At 45.2% G+C, this 21,089-nt stretch overlaps 1 long non-coding RNA gene across 1 annotated transcript; it reads left to right on the forward strand.

Moving 5' to 3' along the window:
* The first annotated feature begins 5,668 nt into the window (after positions 1 to 5,668).
* LOC140632572 (uncharacterized) lies at positions 5,669 to 11,353 on the forward strand. The gene is made up of 2 exons (XR_012030166.1): positions 5,669 to 5,957; positions 10,339 to 11,353. It is a non-coding gene; the product is annotated as an uncharacterized lncRNA (long non-coding RNA).
* Positions 11,354 to 21,089: the final 9,736 nt, after the last annotated feature.

The raw sequence follows: 21,089 nt of genomic DNA on the forward strand, positions 1-21,089 counted from the left end.
CTCCTCCTGCTGTTGTCTTGTAGGGTGCTAGCCTGGGGTGCTTCCCCATCCACTGTGGTCTCCCTTTCTACCTGCCCACGCCCACCCTTTGTAGCTGGGCAGCGGGTCCCGCCACCTTCTCAATTACCACTTGGGAGCGTGCCTTTGTTGTGCCTGGCCACGCTGATTCTTATAGGCCCCACTTACAAGTATACAATCACACCAAAATACTTAGTAAACCAAAATATTTAGTCCTGGGGCATTCCAGAAGCAGAGCATAGAAAGAGGTTTCCTGCCCAGCCAACTGAGAATGGGTGTCTGCTGAAGTAAGAGGAAAACAAAGACTAGGGGATATCCTGGAAGCCAAGGAAATAGGCTCCCTAGGAGGACCCTGAGGATGCAGAAGTCTAATTGTGGAAATGAAAATCCCATTGTAGAGGTTTAGGAGAGGAAGGGAAGGTGGAGATGATGAGTATAGGTAGCTAAAGTGACTTTTTTTTTACTATAAATGTATTTTTTATTGGTGTTCAATTTGCCAACATATAGAATAACACCCAGTGCTCATCCCATCAAGTGCCCCCCTCAGTGCCCGCCACCCAGTCATCCCCACCCCCCGCCCACCCCCCCTTCCACCACCCCTAGTTCCTTTCCCAGTTAGGAGTTAAGGGAAGGGAAAGGTGGAGATGATGAGTATAGGTAGCTAAAGTGACTTTTTTTTTACTATAAATGTATTTTTTATTGGTGTTCAATTTGCCAACATATAGAATAACACCCAGTGCTCATCCCATCAAGTGCCCCCCTCAGTGTCCGCCACCCAGTCATCCCCACCCCCCGCCCACCCCCCCTTCCACCACCCCTACTTCCTTTCCCAGTTAGGAGTTAAGGTGACTTTTTTTTTTTTTTAAAGATCTTATTTCTTTATTTGAGAGGAGACAGAGCACAAGGGGTGGGGAGGCAACGGAGGGTGAGGGAGAGGGAGAAGCAGATGGCAGGCTGAGCAGGGAGCCCTACTTGGGCCTCAAACCCAGAGATCCTGACCTGAGCCCAAGGCAGCTGCTTAACCACCTGAGCCACCCCAGCGCTCACGAAGGTGACTTTTTAAAGATTTTCTCTTGGAAATAATCTAAACTTTGCAGGAATAGAATATAGAAATCCAACACACCTTTTATTCCTATGCCTCCGTTTTCAATATGCCACATTTGATCTCTCTCTATCTCTTTCTTACTCTTTCTCAGTCTCTCAGGCACATATACACACAATTTGCATGTAGTATGTCCAGCTATAGGTTAAGGTTTCAGTTCTACCTTACTTAAGGCTCTGCCTTAAGTACAGTACAATTATCAGATTCAGGACATTTAACCTCTATACTATACTTTTATGTAATCTAAACTCCAGAGTCCAATTTTGTCAATTTTCCCAAAAATGTTTTTTTTTAAGATTCTATTTACTGATTCATGAGAGAACCAGAGAGAGAGGCAGAGACACAGGCAGAGGGGGAAGCAGGGTCCATGCAGGGAGCCTGATGCGGGACTACATCCCAGGACCCAGGATCACGCCCTGAGCCAAAGGCAAATGCTCAACCACTGAGCCACACACGTGCCCCCCAAAAATATTCTTAATGTCATACTTATTCCTCCAGTTCATAATCCAGTCCAGAATCAAATGTTGCATTTATTTATCCTGCTTCTTCTTTCTTGTTTAAGACAGAGGAGTTCCCTACTCTCTCATGGCCTTGACAGTTTCAAGAATAGGGCCAGTTATTCTACTGAATAGTCCTCAATTTGGATTTGTTTGATGTTTCCTTACAATTAGATTGGCATTATGCATCTCTGGCTAGAATACTGTATAAGGGATTTTGTGTAATTTCAAAGCATCACACTTGAAAGTATACAATCTCTGTGTGCCTCCCACTGGCAGTGTTAACTCTCATAATGCCAACAAGGTGTTATATGATGTCTCCACTGCAGACTTACAATCCCCACCACCCCTACCCTACAACTAATAAGCAATCTGAAGGCAGACAAGTTGAGATAAAGCAAATATTCTGCTTTCATTAAAGTCCCCCCTCCATATTTAGTATCCTTTGGCAACTCCTGTCCAAATAAACTTTTAATGTAGTGGTTGCAAAAAGATTTTCCAATGGTAGCACTCTCTACACATTTGTCCATTGGAATTTTGCTTTAAGAAAGATCTTCCCAGGTGCCTGGGTGGCTCAGTCCGGTTGAGTGGCTAAAGGTCTGCTTTGGGTTCAGGTCTTGGTCTCAGGGTCCTGGGATGGAGCCCGCATTGGGCTCCCTTCTCAGCGAGGAGCCTGCTTCTCCCTCTCCCTCTGCCTGCAGCTCACTCTGCTTGTGCTTTCTCTCTTTCTCAAATAAATAAAATCAGAAAGAAAAGAAAGAAAGAAAGAAAGAAAGAAAGAAAGAAAGAAAGAAAGAAAAGGAAGGAAAGAAAGAAAAGAAGGAAAGAAAGAAAGAAAGAAAGAAAGAAAGAAAGAAAAGAAAGGAAAGAAAGGAAAGAAAAAAAGAAAAAAGAAAAAAGAAAAAGAAAAGAAAAAGAAAGAAAGAAAAGAAGAAAGAGAAAAATTCATCCATTCTTCTCTTTCTGATTATCTATTTTAGAATTAGGGATCCCTGGGTGGCTAAGCTGTTTAGCGCCTACCTTAGGCCCAGGGTGTGATCCTGGAGACCAGGGATCAATTCCCACATTGGGCTCCCTGCATGGAGCCTACTTCTCCTTCTGCCTGTGTCTCTGCCTCTCTCTCTCTCTCTCTCTCTCTCTCTCTGTGTGTGTGTGTCTCTCATGAATAAATAAAATCTTTAAAAAAATAAAAATAAAAATGGTTATAAGTGAAAACTGACAGGAATGTGATGCTAACTGAATGTAGAGTTTAAAGTGGTACACAGGCCAGGAAGAAGTGGAAGGACTGGCCAAGTGAGGCCATTCTGGGCAGTTCTAAGTAGTTGTGTCCATTAGAGAACTCACCTGTGTTTCAAGTGTTATGCTAGGTACACTGCCAGCATCATTTCTAATTTCCCCAGGCACTGGGCCCAATACACCTTTATCATGTACATATTATCATTATGTTTGTACATATGAGGCTCAGATCATATGATTCAAATTCATATTAAAATCCACAGCAATAAGCAAAGATGTAGTGGTAGGTTTGAGAAGGGAAATATTTAAGGCACCAGGGTAGTAGGTATACAGCCTAGCAAGTGGCAGGCAGTGGGGAGGACACTTGGGAGTGGGGAGACACCTGTCATTTGAGCAAGTGGTTTTTTTAATTTGGTACAACATTTTAAAGAACAATATAGAAATATTGATCAAACAGGTAGCATAAAGATTCTTATGAAGTAAATTTTCCTCTAGAACTGATTTCTTAAAAAAAAAAAAGATTTTATTTATTTATTTGAGAGAGAGTGAGAGACAGCAGGAGCAGAGGGAGAGGCAGAGGCAGAGGGAGAAGCAGCTCCCCCACCAACAGCAGGGAGCCCAGTGCAGGGCTCCCTCCATCCCTGAGATTATGACCTGAACCAAAGGCAGATGCTCAACCAACTGAGCCACCCAGGCACCCCAAGAACCATGCCCCTATAAAAGTATTCCAACAGGGACACCTGGGTGGCTCAGCAGTTGAGCATCTGACTTTGGCTCTGGGCATAATGCTGGGATCCGGGATGGAGTCCCATATTGGGCTCCTGGCAGGTAGTCTGCCTCTCCCTCTCTGTTTTGTTTCTCATAAATAAGCAAATTTTAAAAAGTATTCCAACAAACTGAAAATGGTCATAATTTAGAGTGTGGAATATCAACAATTTTTTAAAATTGATAAATAAACACTGTACATAGCCTCATCACATATCAGGTCAAGCTTTCTTTACCAATGAGTTTATTTATTTATTTGAGAGAGAGAGAGTAAGGGAAAGTACAAGGTGGGGAGGAAGGAGGAGGAACAGAGGGAGAGGGAGAAGTAGACTCCCAGCAAGACCCTGGGGCATGACCTCAGCCAAAAGCAGTTGCTCAACCAACTGAGCCACTCGGGTACCCCTACCAATGAGTTGAAATACATAATGTAGGATCCCTGGGTGGCGCAGCGGTTTGTCACCTGCCTTTGGCCCAGGGCGCAATCCTGGTAGACCCAGGATCGAATCCCACATCGGGCTCCCGGTGCATGGAGCCTGCTTCTCCCTCTGCCTGTGTCTCTGCGCCTCTCTCTCTCTCTGTGACTATCATAAATAAAAAAATTTTTTTAAAAATTTAAAAAATAATAAATACATATGTATATTCCCCAAAGAATAAAAGTATTACTCTTAAAACCTAGGGGGAAAGGTCAAAATAAAAACAAATTCCTGGCAATGCGTCCACTTCAACTTTAGGCCATCCCTTTCTTATATGCTTTCATTTGAAATAAAAGCCAATCAGAAAGATCAAATTACTTAAATAAAGAACCGCTAATGTCCTTGGCATATACTGATTTCATTAATTCCTTAAGCCCTTGGTATATATTGATTTCATTAATCCCTTAATTGTCAATGTGCTCCAGGCAAAGACCACCAGGAATACACGTGCAGTTGAATAAGGTGGTTTATTACTCATTACACAAGATGAACTTATGCCATGGGGGAACCATGAGGTGCCTCAATATGAGGGTTTTGACATGTTATAGGATGTGTTGGGGTTGTTTACTGATCTTGTGGAGGGTTTCAGCAAGCAACTTTTTCTCTGCATTATATCCCTGTGTGGAGTCAGGGGTAATTTTATGATTTACTATATTTTTTAAAGATTTATTTGAGAGAGAGAGAGAGTGAGAGCATGTGCAAGCAGGGAGAGAGAGGGAGAGAGAGAGAGAGAGAGAGAATCCTCAAGCAAACTCCCCACTGAGTAGGGAGCCTGATGTGGGGCTCACTCCCAGGACTCTGAGATGATGATCTGAGCAGAAATCAAGAGTCAGATGCTTGGCCAACTGAGCCATCCAGGTGCCCCCGATGATTCAATATCTTAATTAATCTCTCTGGAAGGATAGAAGTCCAGACAGAGAGCATGCCTAAAACTGGTAAAAAATAATTAAAATAAAATAAAATAAAATAAAATAAAATAAAATAAAGGCAGTCCACTTGGTATCATCGAAGACAGGCATCTTTGTTTCTTTTTGTGGTTAGGATAATATTCACATTTTTGCCTCTGATCAGATATGATTAGAGAGTATTTTTGTCTTGATTATTGACACAGGATGACCCTGTGTGATGGTGATGTTCTAGGAAACTGTTTATATTCAACCTAAGAACACCAGTGCCTACCTATGATTCTCAGGCTAACTCATGGCAACACAGGCATCATACATAGCAACATCGAGCTCTTGGATGTCAGGGCTGCTTTTGTCTTTCGAGGTGCTAAAATATAATAAAATAGAGACTAGGTTTGAAAATCTCCCAAGCAAACCTAACAATTAGCCACATAAGCAAATTAAATTAACTGATGCCATGAACATCAGCAAAACTTAGGTTATTTCTTACAAATGTGTCTGGTTTTCATAACTGAAGCATATCTTTCCAATACGGTATAAGAGTCACTTAATCAACCCCCAGCCACCTGGAAACCTCCATTGTAAGAACCAATCATTGTAAAGGGCAGGTTCCTCACTATCATTTTAGAAACCACCCTGTAACACTAAAGCCCTGAACCTCAGACCACATTTGCCCTTGAATTTTCCTTCTTTATGAACAGTTTGCTTCTTACTCACGAAAATATTTATATTGACTTTTTGGTAAAAATTTGTGTGCAGCGACTGGCGCCAGAAGTGGGATTTGGAAAAGACCCCGAGGAACCCGGAGTCCAGTGAGTAACTGAGTGCTGTACGTGTGGAGTCCGTAGTACTCACTGCTTCCTTGCTGATCCTGGAGTTCCAGGTGATCTCTCCCAAATCCAAGCTCCATTCCCTGTGTGGTGACCTCTGCAACTGACTGAGCAACTTCCTTGCTTTGTTGGTAAGTCACACTCCTGTCTGTAAGGAGAGAATGCCCTTGCTTTCCTGGGTTTAGGGGCAGTGGAATATTCCTGGGTTCTCCGCTGATTTGTTGTCTTAGGAAATGGGTTCCACCTAATCCAAAACTTGGAGCAGGATCTTGTGCCTTTTTTGAAAAATGGGTAAACTTGTGGATAGTTTGAAGTTGCAGCAGCCACTTTGGGGAAGCATTAATTTTGATAAGTAAGTCTGTTTCAGGGATACTCTTAAAAGAGAATCCAGGGGCACCTGGGTGGCTCAGTGGTTGAGCATCTGTCTTTGGGTCAAGATCCCGGGGTCCTGGGATTGAGTCCCACATCCAGCTCCCTGCAGGGAGCCTGTTTCTCCCTCTGCCTAAGTGTCTGCATCTCTGAGTCTCTTATGAATAAATAAAATCTAAAAGAAAGAGAATCCCAAACCTCTCCAAGACAAAGGAATGCATTCTTATTAGTATACAAAAATTTCTAAAAAAAAAAAAAAGCTCCGAAAATAGGTTCCTCGAAAAATATAACAGTATATTAAAAAGCTTTACTGAAGGGACACCTGGGTGGCTCAGTGGTTGAATGTCTGCCTTTGGCTCAGGGCATGATCCTGGGGGTCTAGATGGAGTCCTGGATCCAGTGCCGCCTGGAGTCACAAGTCCTGCATTGGGCTCCTTGCTGGGTGGAGGGGTAGGGGCGGAGGGGGGCTACTTCTCCCTCTGCATATGTCTCTGCCCCCCCCCCCCCCGCCCCGCGTGTGTGTTTGTGTGTGTGTGGTGTCTCATGAATAAATAAATAAAATCTAAAAAAAAAAAAAAGCTTTAATGAAAACCTGTACCCATCCCAGCAGTTAAGCTTAACTTATACCATCTGCCAAAAATGCAGTTTGGACCCAGCTATTTTTTTTTTTAAAGAGTTTATTTATTTATTTATTCATGACAGGCAGAGACAGAGACATAGGAAGAGGGAGGAGAAGCAGACTCCATACAGGGAGACTGGATTCCAAGACTCCAGGATCATGCTCTGAGCCAAAGGCAGCCACTCAACCACCTAGCCACCCTGGCGTCCCCAGCTATTTTTTTGAATTTTGAATTATTATACCTGACACATGGCTAACATTTGTAGATGGTTGCTGTAATATTTGCATTTGGGCATTTATGTATACCTATGTATGGATATATATTATTGTGCACTAAAACTGCTGATGTTAGCCTTCTGTGGGCCATTTCAGGTGATCTCAAGGAGATATTGAAAACAAACTGGGAAAAAGGTTAAGTGGAGGCATACAAGCAATATTTTTCAAAATCAGATATGACAGAAACATATGTTAAAATGATCTGAGGGTCTTTCACATGTCTCTGTGGAACTTAGTAAGCCTTCATCTCTACAACCAAATTATACCTTGTATGACCAAGTATTGGTCAGAGACAGTTTGCAAGTACCACTCTCCCTTTGCCTTCTTCCTATGTATAATCTGCAACAGCGAACAAGCTCCGGAGCAGTTCTTCAGAGCACTTGAAATATGGTCTCTGGGTGCCTGGGTGGCTCAGGGATTGAGCATCTGCCTTATCTCAGGTCTCGCTCCTGGGATGGAGTCCCGCATCAGGCTCCCCAAGGGGCACCTGTTTCTCCCTCTGCCTGTGTCTCTGCCTCTCTCTGTGGGTCTCTCATGAACAAGTAAATAAAATCTTAGAAAAGAAAAGAAGGAAAGAAAGAAAAAAAAAAGAAAAAAGACAAGCCGATCTCCTCCGGGGCTAGAGAGTCCTCAGTAAGACGGGGATCAAAGCATTTACTAAGATATGTGCAGGTTGGCTTTCTTTCAGCTGGCATGATGTATATGTGATATTTTTTAAAGAGCTCTATTTAATAACCAAAAAGGGGGGAATGTCTGTATAAATTATATCTCAGCGACACCTGGGTGGCGCAGGGGTTGCGCATCTGCCTTTGGCTCAGAGGGTGATCCCAGGGTCCTGGGATGGAGTCCCGCATGGGGCTCCCTGCACGGGAGCTTCTCCCTCCCGCCTACGTCTCTGTCTCTCCTGAGTAAACAAACAAATAAATGATCTTTTAAATAAATGAATTCTTTCTCTGTCAGAACTTTAGACGCAAACCCAGATGTGTTTCAGGCATGCAAGACCCGAGATCATCTGTGACTACAAGCCGCGATTTCTCTGGATCCCTAACGCCGGGAGCGCGAGCCCAGCGGCGGGGCGGGGGCAGCACAGCGCCCTCCGCGGAGCCCGACCCCTCCGGCGCGCGCCCGGCTCGGGGCTCGGGGCTCGGTGCCCGGGGCTCGGGGCTCCACGCTTGATGCTCGGTGCTCGGCGCCGGCCCTGGCTGCCCCCCGCGCGGTCCGCTGCCCCCTGTCGGCTCGCGTCCGCCTCGGCCGCCCCGGCCCCCCCGCTTGCACGGCCGCAGGTTCCAGCCCGCAGAGCCCGGCTGGCGCGTCCCGGCCGCGGGGACTCGGTGGCGCAGAGCCGGGGTGTTCTGCGGGCTTCGGCCCTCTTCGCTCAGCGGGGTGTTTGGTTCGCGGCCCCAGCGGAGCCGCGAAACCCGGGGGCCGGGGGTGGGGCGGGCCGGGGCCCTGGGGGGCCGCCCTGCTCCGGTCCCCGCCGCCGGTTCCTCGGCGCCACTTTCGCCAGCAGCGTCCGGGTGCGGACTGCGGGGCCTCCGGCCAGCCCAGGGCACCGTCGCGGCCCCCGGGTCGGGCCCTGGCCCCGCCCAGGGCCGCCAGCGCCGGCCTTGTGGTGCCCGCACTTCCCAGCCCTCCCGGAGCCGCCCTCCGGCCGGGACGCGAGCCGCCGGCGCGAGTCACAGCTCGGACCCGGGCCGCGTCTCGGCGTCTGCCAGCGGGGACGCTTCTCAGCCGCAGCACCGCCGGCCGCACAGCGCGGGTTCTCGCGGCCAGCACCGCCGCTCTGGCCCCGTTGGCATCTCTCCGGCCACGCCGCCCGGGCCCTGTCAAGGTGCAGCTTCCCTCCTGTCACCGACCGGCTCTCTCGGGGGCGGCTGCGCGGCGCTCGGTCCCCGAGCCGGTCGAGACGAGCCCGCGCGCTCCCTTTCCCCGCGAGCGCGGCGACGTCCCCGCCTGCCCCCTCCCCCGACCTTAGGACGGGCACTGCTGGAGCCGCGGGGCTCGGTCTCGGGGGCTCCAGACCTCGCCGTCCTCGTCGACTTCTTCCCTTTAGCAAATGTGGACTGCGCGGCGCGGGGCGCGGGATTTCCTGGTCGCCGCAAGTCGGGCTCGGTCGCTCCACAGCTTGTACAAATCGGGGAAACCGGCGAAGGACATTTCTCAGCCGCAGCAGATCCCGCTTAGGGAGATCAAGGGCTTTGCCACGCCCGCAACACCTTAGGAAAAGGAGTCCACGTGGACTCTGGGCAAATCGGTATTTAATCCTGCCTTGGAGATTTCTCCCTCCCACCAGATCCCAGTTTAGAGATTAGCATAAGGCTGGGAGCTTTAGCTGAGCCCCACTTTTCCAGGTGCAGTGAGTCCCAATGAACCGTGCCTGGGATAGCTAAGATCCCGGGAATTCAAGTCAAGAGAGAATATGTCCAGATTTTCCAGGACGCTGTGCCTGTTTCTGAGGCCTGTCGTTACTCGAAGGTAGCAAAGTGTGGTTTGGAAACAAGTACCCTTGTTGTTGGGTCCCACAGAAGTACGAGTCTATCGGCAAAACCCATTCTCTTGTCCTGTTTAGCTGGTTTTGTATGGTTTTGCTTAGAATTTCTTGCTATAGAAAGTCCACCTTGGCCATGCTTTTTATCACTAAGTCCAGAAGCCCACATCAACACACTACAAAAACTTCACACTCATACGAACTTTTGGAAAATTCGGACTTTGCTGTTTTTGATTGTCAGGCTCACAGAAGTCGATGTGTATTTGCTAAAGCCCTTTCTGATTTGCAGCAAGCTCTGGGGTGTTCCGCCTGAGTTATGGTTGCATCCTTAAGCTCTTAGAAGTCGATGTGTGCTGGCAAAGCGATTTTTAAATCCTACCAATGCTGGATTTGCCATGGGAGAGACCCTGCCCCCATTTACTAAATCCCCTGGAAGTTGATATAAATTGGGGAAAATATTGTCTTCTTCGTAGCTACTTCTGTAAATCTAGATTTATCTGCATCTCTGTTTATTATGCCATCAAAGTCGGTGTATATGGACAAACTCTATTTCTTAGTCATAATAAGTGAGGAGTTAGAAACGAGAGGTCGGTCCAGCATTTATTACACGAAATCCTGTAAAATCGGTATATACCGCTGAAAACAGCTTCTTCATCGTGAGAAGTTTCGGCGGTGCAACAGAGCCTGCCTTGTCTAGTCATTCCTAGGAGTCATGTTTTTGTAATAGGAAGTTTGAACTTCTTTGTGTTTTTTATTCTAGAGTCCAGTAGAAGACAGCGTCCACTGGCTGAAAAGATTCCTTGTGCACAAATTGCTCCAGGAAATCTTGATTTAGCTATGCTCTTGTTTAATGAGCCTGGAGAAGTCGATTTGTTAATCGTGGCGACGCTGTCTGCCTGTGGAGATACCTTTAGGTGGAACAAATACCGGTTTGGTTTAGTCGTTGCAGCCGTCTCTCAGATCGACCTCCTCTGGGACTGCGGGTAAGAAGACCGGATTATCGTAGGCGGCACGATTTAGACCTACTTTCTTTCGGTTTAGAACTTTGGCTTGAAAACTATCCTCTTTATGCTTTTAACACATTATACTTATTTTTCAGGTTCATTTCGGGTTTTTTTTTTTTTCTTTTTTGTCTGTTTCCGCTTTGATTTGATCAGGGGGGCGGCGGGTTCTAGGTATCCTCACCACCTTATGTGTTTCGTTGTGTCCTCTGATTAGTTAGCGCTCAGCTTCCCCTTGTCCCTGGCCCCGCCCACCAGCCCAGGGGGGCATAAGTACCCGGGCTGTAGGAGCGCTGTCGGCTTTGCCAGTTTAATCTGTGCAAAGCTCAAGACCTGATCTGAGGCCTCCTTGGTGAAACAGCATTTTCTTGGCTGGGTGAAAAAAAATCACATGAAAAAAGATAAAATTAAAAATTAAAAAATGAATATCACATGGACTTGTTTATTTTTTGTCACATTCAACAAGTCGATATACCCTGTGGAAAAGCGACTTCTAAAAAACAAAGTGAGAGAGACAAGAGAAAAACGACTTCTTTGTCCTACCACTTATGTGATATCCAGATTTAACTTTACATTTGCCACGTCACTGAAAATCGTTGTATACTATTGAACTCGGTATCTTTCTGTTAAAGTCATTTTAAAAATCATATAATATCGTGTATTTCCTTCAAACATTCAAGACGTTGGTATACACTGCAGAAAAACGACTTTTAGCAAAAAAGAATTATAAATAAAAAATTAAATTAAATTATAAAGGAGAGTGAAAAAAAAAAACCAAAAACGTCTTTTTCCTAGCCAGTTCTGAGAAATGATAATTAAATTATGTAATTGCCACGACTCTGGAACCTGTTGTATATGTGTGAACTTGGAAATTTCTGCCAATAATGTCAAAAAAAATCATATCAAAAAAACAGAAAATAAATGAAACTATAAATAATAAAAATAAATAAGTAAAATAAATATTGCATGAACTTGTTTATTTTTTCTCACATTCAACAAGTCGGTATACACTGTGGAAAAACGACTTTCAGCAAAAAAAGAATTATAAATAAAAAATTAAATTAAAGTATAAAGGAGAGAGAGTGAAAAAAAAAACAAAAAACGTCTTTTTCCTAGCCAGTTCTGTGAAATCATGATTAAATTATGTAATTGCCACGTCTCTGGAACCTGTTGTATATGTGTGAACTTGAAAATTTCTGCCAATAATGTCAAGAAAAATCATATCAAAAAAACAGAAAATAAATGAAATTATAAATAATAAAAATAAATAAGTAAAATAAATATTGAATGAACTTGTTTATTTTTTCTCACATTCAACAAGTCGGTATACACTGTGGAAAAACGACTTTGTGTAAAAAAAGAATTATAAATAAAAAATTAAATTAAATTATAAAGGAGAGAGTGTGAAAAAAAAACCAAAAACGTCTTTTTCCTAGCCAGTTCTGTGAAATCATGATTAAATTATGTAATTGCCACATCTCTGGAACCTGTTGTATATGTGTGAACTTGGAAATTTCTGCCAATAATGTCAAAAAATCATATCAAAAAAACAGAAAATAAATGAAAGTATAAATAATAAAAATAAATAAGTAAAATAAATATTGCATGAACTTCTTTATTTTTTTTCACATTCAAAAAGTCGGTATACCCTGTGGAAAAACGACTTTCAGCAAAAATAGAATTATAAATAAAAAATTAAATTAAATTATAAAGGAGAGAGAGTGAAAAAAACAACAAACAAAAACGTCTTTTTCCTAGCCAGTTCTGTGAAATCTGATTAAATCGTGTAATTGGCACCACCTTGGAAGTCGTTGTGTACTAATGAACTTGGAAAATTTCTGCCTATTATGTAAAAAATATCATATGAAAATATATATCTATAAATATTAAAAATAAATAAATAAATAAATAAATATTACATGAACTTCTTTATTTTTTTCACATTCAACAAGTCGGTATACCCTGTGGAAAAACGGCATCTAAATAACAAAGAGAGATAGAGAAGAGAAAAACGACTTCTTTGTCCTTCCATTTATGTGATATCCTGATTTTGCTTTTGCCACCTCACTGAAAATCGTTGTATACTATTGAACTCGGTATCTTTCTGTTAATGTCATTTAAAAATCATATAAAATCGTGTATTTTCCTTCAAACATTTAACAAGTTGGTATACACTGCGGAAAAACGACTTTCAGCAAAAAAAGAATTATAAATAAAAATTAAATTAAATTATAAAGGAGAGAGAGAGTTGAAAAAAAAAAAACGTCTTTTGCCTAGCCAGTTCTGTGAAATCGTGATTAAGTCATGTAATTGCCACGTCTCTGGAAGTTGTTGTATATCTGTGAACTTGGGAAATTTCTGCCAATAATGTCAAAAAAAATCACATCAAAAAAACAAAAATTAATTAAAACTATAAATAATATAAATAAATAAATAAAATAAATATTACATGAACTTGTTTATTTTTTCTCACATTCAACAAATCGGTATACACTGTGGAAACAGGACTTTAGCATAAAGAAGAGAGTGAGACATAGGCAAACTGTCTCCTTGCCAGTTCTGTGAAATCATGATGAAATCGTGTAACTGCCACCACTCTGGAAGTTGTATACTAATGAACTTGGAAAATTTCTGCCAATTATGTCAAAAAATATCATATGAAAAAATATATGTATAAATATTAAAAATAAAGAAATAAAATATCAAATGAAATTCTTTATTTTTTTTCACATTCAACAAGTCGGTATACCCTGTGGAAAAACGACTTTTAGCAAAAAAAAGAGAGAGAGACATAGATAGAATGCGGGGGCGTTAGTCCACGTGGACCGACCCGGCCGCCGAAGGGTGTCGCAGGCTCCTTGCAGGGCCCGGGCCGAGGCGCTGGGTGTCCCCTATCCGGGCCCGCCGCCGCCGCCTCGGGTCGCGGTGCCCGCAGCTCCGTGGCCGTCCGGGCCTGGACGCGCGCGCTCGGCCGCGGTTCTGGCCCCGGCAGGTGGGGCCCGGGGCTCCCGCCCGCACCGCGGCGCCCGTCCCCGCAGGCCTGGGGGCGCCGGCAGGAGCGCGGCTGAGCCCCCGGCAGTGCGCGGGCGCCCGGGGGCAGGAGCGGCTCTGGACCTGCCCCCGCGAGGCAGCTCCCCCAGCCGCGGCCGGCGGGGATCCCTCGCCTCGGCCTCCGGAGCCGCCCGGGGCGGGGGGGCTGGGGGGGAGGCGAGCAGCCAGCGCAGGAGACGACGCGGCGATGGGGCCGGTTCGGTCTAAGTGGACTAACCACCCCGCATTCTCGGCTGGCCCCGAACCGATTTGCGCCTTGGGGTCTTTACGGTGGAGAGTCTTCCTTGACGCTTCCTTTCCTTAATAACCTACAGGTTTTTCAGTTAGCAAACACTCTTCATGTAATCCGTATCTTTAAAAACTTTTCTTCTAGATCTACTGAGAATTTACACAATTCTTTTTTTAAGATTTATTTATTGATTTATGATAGACACACAGAGAGAGAGGGAGGGAGGCAGAGACACAGGCAGAGGGAGAAGCAGGCTCCATGCAGGGAGCCCGACGCGGGACTCGATCCCGGGACCCCAGGATCGCGCCCTGGGCCAAAGGCAGGCGGCAAACCGCTGAGCCACCCAGGGATCCCCAATTCTTATCCTAATTGCACATGAGGATTAAAGCCTTTTTTCCTTATTCTCAGCTTGTGGCTTTGATTTGGGGCGGGCGCTGTCTGGACCAGAGGAGTATTGGTAGGTTTGGGGCCAAAAGGCACTAGGGAGACTCAGGTCAGAACACGTTAAAATCAAAGAAATGCAAATGAAAACAATGATTACCTTGTGGGAGGTCGGTGCGTGGTGGGGGGGAGGTGGGTGAAACAGTGAAGATTGAGAGCACACTTAAGAGTGATGAGCACTGAGTAACGTACATATTGTTGAATCACTGTTACACACCTGAAATAATATAACACCACGTTAATTATACTGGAATTAAAACAAAATTTAAAAATCTATGAAAACAATGGGATATAGCTCAACTACTACAGTGGCACACATTAACATTTTTCATTTTATCCAATGTTGCTAAACATATAGAAAGTTGTAACTCTCAGCCATTTTGGGAATGGATTTGAAGAGCTCTTTGGAAAGGCAATCTGGCTAGTAAACATTCCAATGTGAGCATTCTGTGGGTCCAGAAATTCCACTTCTTACAGGCAAGAAATTATAACTTTAAAAACAAGCATGCTTTTCAGTAAAAAAAAAAAAAAAAAGATTAGAAAAAAAGAATCATTGTATAGCTGTACAATCCCCAAACTATGCAGCCCTAGGAAATAAAATGGAAGGTGGGATTTTGAAAAGCTATCCTGGGACTCCTGGGTGGCTCAGCAGTTGAGCGGCTGCCTTTGGTTCTGGCGTGATCCCGGAGTCCCGGGATAGAGTCCCACATGGCTTCCTGCATGGAGCCTGCTTCTCCCTCTGCCTATGTCGCTGCCTCTCTGTGTCTCTCATGAATAAATAAATAAAATCTAAAAAGGAAAAGCTATCCTATTACTCAGCTATCAGAAAGGATGAATACCTACCATTTACTTCAATATGGATGGAACTGGAGGGTGTTATGATGAGTGAAGTAAATCAATCGGAGAAGGACAAACATTATATGGTCTCATTCATTCGGGGAATATAAGAAATAGTGAAAGGGATTATAGGGGAAAGGAGAGAAAATGAGTGGGAAAAATCAGAGAGAGTGATGGAACATGAGAGGCTCCTAACTCTGGAAAACGAACAAGGGGAAATGGAAGGGGAGCTGGGGGGGGTGGTTGGGGTGACTAAGTGACAGGCACTGAGGGGGGCACTTGACGGGATGAGCACTGGGTGTTATGCTATATGTTGGCAAATCGAACTCCAATAAAAAATATACAAGAAAGAAAAAAAAAAGAAAGATTTTATTTATTTATTTATTTATTTATTTATTCATTTATTTGAGAGAGAGCACACCCACAAGCAGTGGGGAGTGGCAGGCAGAGGGAGAGGGAGAAGCAGGGAGCCAGTTGCAGGGGCTGGAACCCAGGACTTTGGGATCATGACCTGGGCCGAAGGCAGATGCTTAACCGACTGAGTCACCCAGGTGGCCTGAAATGGAGCTTATTTTATTCTAAAATCCATCTACATTTATTGCACATCAATTTCAATTATCATTTATGAACTCTATAAAATATTCCTTCTTCCTTCTTTTTGAAAGCTCCTCATTATTGTCTTGAGAAAATAACTGCCTAGATAATTCCTTGCTGTTTCACATGCCCAAGATTGAAGGATGAACTTGCTCCATCCCGACACACAGAATTGGTGGAACATTCCCATTTTTGATGTTCAGAAAGGTTGTTTACTAATGAAACTTTTAAAAATAGGTGAGATGCTGTAATTGACATGTGCTTTCCTTCACAAAATAAAAGGAAAAAGTAAAAGAGATGGGGATCTCATAAATTAAAAGAGATTTTAAGACATCTCGACTATATGTAGTGAATAGATCTGGTCTGAATCCAGGTGATCCCTACCTTGAGAATGATGCTAATCATCTGCATTCTGGTCACACTGCTGGGTCTCACTGTAGTGGCTTCTTTCTCATGCATCTACAACACTGACTAGCTGCCGCTAACCTCTGGTCGAAATCAGCTGTCACTGTGGTTCAGGCAACTCTTGGGGAAGGTTCTACACCACTAAATCCAGTCTGCTCCAAGCTGAGCCCTCAAGGGGATCATGGATCTTGAGCCTATGTTTGTCCCACTCATACTCAGCTCAGTAGAGCATTCTGTCTTGAGTATCTTTATCCCATGCCCTTAGATGCAAAGATTCCACGTTGCTCCAGTGAACTCCTTCAGCTTAGCATTGTTGGCTCCCTTGACCAGTTTCCAATCCCCTGCTTCTTCTGTTGTGCATACTTTTATCTTCTTTCATTATTTCCTTATTTCTCCCCAACCGAATCTCTCTCTCTCTCTCTCTCTCTCTCTCAGCTTTGAGTGCCTGTTCTCTCTCCTTTTTTTCCTATTTATTTCTCATTTTACCTCTACCATTGTCTTTTTTCCTCAGTTCATGCAGAAAGACTGTCTTTGGTGGGAGCCATCTCAAACATTAGAAATTTTCTTTCCTAGCATGAAATCAACCACTATGGGTAATAGAAGTTGACTGTATCCTCATGGTTTCTTGAGAATACCACGGAGCAGAGCACCTCTGTTCTCCCCCTAAAATTTGACCTTTGCAGAAGCAGGAGCCAGTTCTTTAACTCTCCCTGTGTAGCACCAATCATGAGCACCTTGCTCATGACAGGTGATCAAAACATACTTGTGAAGCTCTTTAAATTAAACTGACTGTGTTATATTGAAGATAAATGTCTGATCAAGGAAATGTAGGCTTGGATGTATTGACAAATTTACCAAGAGAAGATCTGAAACTTTTGAAAAGGATACATCCTACATCCTATCCTGTAATAGGATGCGATTTCACTGTAGATATGATACAAGGAGGAAAAAGCAATCCACCAAGAGAAAACACACACAAAAAGACATTATATATTTTTTCATTGATGTCATGTTTATACCCATGGCCATATCACCAAAAATGACAATAAAAATAATAATTGTAACAGAACAAACTTATATTCGACCAGGGGTATCTAATTACTTAGCCTTTGTTATCAATTTAATCATAAAGGCTAGCTCATAAAATATTACGTTTTACCTCCAATCCACAGATGATAATATGTGGACAAGAGAGGCTAGGAACTGAGAGTCACATAAATGGAAATGAGGGAGGGGTGCCTGGGTGGCTCAGTCAGTTAAGCATCTGACTTTAGCTCTGGTCACTCTTGGATTGGAGCCGTCCCACTTCTGCCTCTCTGCTCAGCGGGGAGTCTGCTTCTCCGTCTTTCTCTGTCCCTCCCCTCCACTCCTGCTGTTTCTCAAACACATAAATAAAATCTCAAAAAAATATGATGGACCAAAGTTGAACAGAAACTGTGCATCTAGGGATCCCTGGGTGGCGCAGCGGTTTGGCGCCTGCCTTTGGCCCAGGGCGCGATCCTGGAGACCCAGGATCGAATCCCACGTCGGGCTCCCGGTGCATGGAGCCTGCTTCTCCCTCTGCCTGTGTCTCTGCCTCTCTCTCTCTCTCTCTCTCTCTCTCTCTCTGTGTGACTATCATAAATAAATAAAAAAATTTAAAAAAAAAAAAAAAAAAAAAAAAAAAGAAACTGTGCATCTAGACCTTGACCCCTCCCCATCATAGCGTTGACTGAAATTCTGAAGCTATTTTAACTTAGACAAATACAAGACCAGGGTGTGAGTCTGACATCTGTCACTGGCCAGCAGTGTGATTTCATGCAGAGATGGCCACTTCCCACTCTGGTCATCTGGGTAAAATCTGCTGGTGTGTTCCAAGCAGAAGGGCCATGAGAATCAATGGATGTAAAGTTGCGTAGCATATAGGATTTTTTTTTTTTTTGCATATAGGATTTTTAAAATAGAAGAATAACCTCCCGAATAGCATGTATTGACCAAGGCCCTCTACCCAAAGTTTCTTTTAAAACAACTTTTATTTTTTTAAGATTTATTTATGATAGACCTAGAGAGAGAGAGAGAGAGGCAGAGACTCAGGAGGAGGGAGAAGCAGGCTCCATGCCAGGAGCCCGACGTGGGACTCGACCCCGGGTCCCCAGGATGGAGCCCTGGGTCAAAGGCAGGTGCTAAACCGCTGCGCCACCAGGGATCCCCTAAAACAAATTTAATCTTACCAGTGAACAAAGTTCAACTCCACACGAGATGATTGCATTTTCCCTTAATTTCACCAGGTTCGCGTCTCCTGAAGCACTTTGCATCTCGGGACCCCACGCAGCCTAGCGCCCTGGGGTGGCCCTAGCGCCCCGGGGGGACACCCGCGGCCAGGAGGCCCCGCAGCGGCCCGCGCTCCCGGCGGCCGAGGCACGGAGCGGAGCCGGCGGGCGCCCGGCGCGCGGCCAGCCTGGGCCTCGGGCACTCGGGGCCCCGGCCGCTCCCTTCCCGCCCGAGCTCGCCGCCCCTCGGAGACGCCCTGTGTCCCGGCGGGCTTCTGCGCCGACGCTGCCGAGACCTGCCCCCGGAGTCGCCCCAGGACTCTCAGAGCGTCACCGTCCTCCTGCCCGGGGGATCGCCCCTCGCCTTTCCGAGGCTGCCCGGGTTGGGGCCTCGGAGCTGTCGCCGCCGCCGCCTGGAGCGCCCGGGGCCCCTGCGCCCGCCTCTCGGAGCCGCCGCCGCTTCTCCTGGAGCCAGGATGCTGCGGGGACAGCGCCCCGCCCAGCGGTCCCTTATAACTGAGCAGTTTACGTTTGTCCTTCATAGAGACTTTCTCTTAGCTTCCTTACCAAAATTATACGAAAATGCTCAAGTCCTTCTTTCTTTTTTTTTTAATATTTATTTATTCATGAGACACACAGAGAGAGAGAGAGAGAGTCATAGGCAGAGGGAGAAGCAGGCTCCATACAGAGAGCCAGACATGGGACTCCATCCCGATCCCATGGGACTGGATCCCGGGTCTCCAGGATCATGTTCTGAGCCACCCAGGCGTCCCCCGCCCCCCCCCCCTTTTTAAATGAGAAACAGAAAGAGAGGCAGATCAACCATACAGTGCCTTATAGAAGAGGTGACTGTCTTGAACATACATGTTGACTGTTTGGCTCCAACTCCAGCGGGATCAACGGGGACCACTTTAGCTGTCCAGGACACCTCTCACACTCTGGCAAGACATGGCCTGTCCAACTTGAGGGAAGTTGCCATTCCAACCCATTCAAATGTCCCCTCCCCCATGACAATGGACTGAGGAGCACAGAACCATGGTTGTTTCTGGCCTGCTTTGAGCTTAGGAACCAGGGCCTCAGGCCTCATTTCCCAGACAGCAACAGTCAGAGGCATGCTGGTTTTGGCTCCTAACTTCCTATAGGATGTGGCCACAGGCTGTCAAATTTAACAAGTGTATGGCCTCTGGCAAGATATGCAACTGTGATGTCCCTAAGAGGGGCTCTCAGTTGAGTTTTTTTTTTTTTTTTTTTTTTTTTTTTTTTATTTTTTAATTTTTTTTTATTTATTTATGATAGGCACACAGTGAGAGAGAGAGAGAGAGGCAGAGACACAGGCAGAGAGAGAAGCAGGCTCCATGCACCGGGAGCCTGACGTGGGATTCGATCCCGGATCTCCAGGATCACGCCCTGGGCCAAAGGCAGGCGCTAAACCGCTGTGCCACCCAGGGATCCCCCTCTCAGTTGAGTTTTAAGAATGTCATTCTTCCTTTCGGTGAGTCCAGCAACTTGTGGATTATAGGGTAAATGAAACTGCCAATGTACGTCCTGCTTATGAGCCCAGCCCTGCACATCATGACCAGTAAAATGTATTTCCTATCCCTGTCTATCCTTTGAGGTTATCTATACATGACACTAAGTTGTTCTAGGCCATTGAGGTTGGCATTTTGATTAGCCCTTTTACAGGGGAAGACTTGTGTCAGCCCAGTGGCTGTATCAACACAAGTTAGGATGTACTGTTTTTCCTGACTCATGTAGAGGACCAATAGAATCAATTTGCCAGTCAAAAACTGATTGGATCCCAAGGTGAATGCATGGTGTATGGAAACTTCCTAGGTCTCAGATGGTAGGAGATCAGGCAAGTTGCTGACTTCAGTACAGTCAAGTGGGATGCCAGCTCCCTTCAGTATGTTCCAGTCCACCCGAGCGCTGTGATGCCCACTGGGCTTATCAATCCCATGCAACCAATTCTGAACTTTGTTGGGGGTAAAGGCCCTGATCTTTGCTAAGGTGTCTGTCTCAGTGTTGTAAGGGGGCAAGGTAGGCCTATGCTCTGAGACATGGAAAACAGTAAATGAGGCAGTGGGGTCCTCTATCCTTTCTGATATATTTTCCCATGATTCTGTTCTCTGTAATGGTTTCTGTAAAACTTTCTAGTTGTCCCTAGCCTATTGGGCCACCCAGGTTGTCAAAGCCTTGCAGATAGCCCAATTGACAATGCAAAGGGAAAGAGCCAAGGTTCATGTATACTTATACCACCCAGGCTGCCCTCAGTTCAGCCCAGTGGCTGCTTTGACTATTCCCAGTCTCAAACCAGATTGTATCAGTCTGGGGTTGGATTACTACTGCAGTCCAGTGACTAGAATTTTCTCTACTAATAGAGCCATCTATATACCAAGCATCTTTAGGAATAGGGTATATGCCTTCCTTTACTTGTGAGGGGGTCTCCATAGGAGACTGGGGGGGGGGACATTAAAGGTTTTATATTCTACTGGCCCAAAGATAGCATGTAATTCAGCTCCCAGTGGACTAGTGGAAAGAACACTCCATTTTTGTAAGTAAGCATCATAGAGGCTTGTGCTATGGCAATTGCCAGTCTTGCCAACAAACCATTTAACTACCCCTTTATAGGCGAACCAGTCCAGTCATTTACCAGAAGAGTGGTCATGAAGGGCTCTCCCTGTTAAAGGTTCTTATAGACTCAACA

Source organism: Canis lupus, chromosome 4, assembly GCF_048164855.1.
Source record: "Canis lupus baileyi chromosome 4, mCanLup2.hap1, whole genome shotgun sequence".
Lineage (NCBI taxonomy): Eukaryota > Metazoa > Chordata > Mammalia > Carnivora > Canidae > Canis > Canis lupus.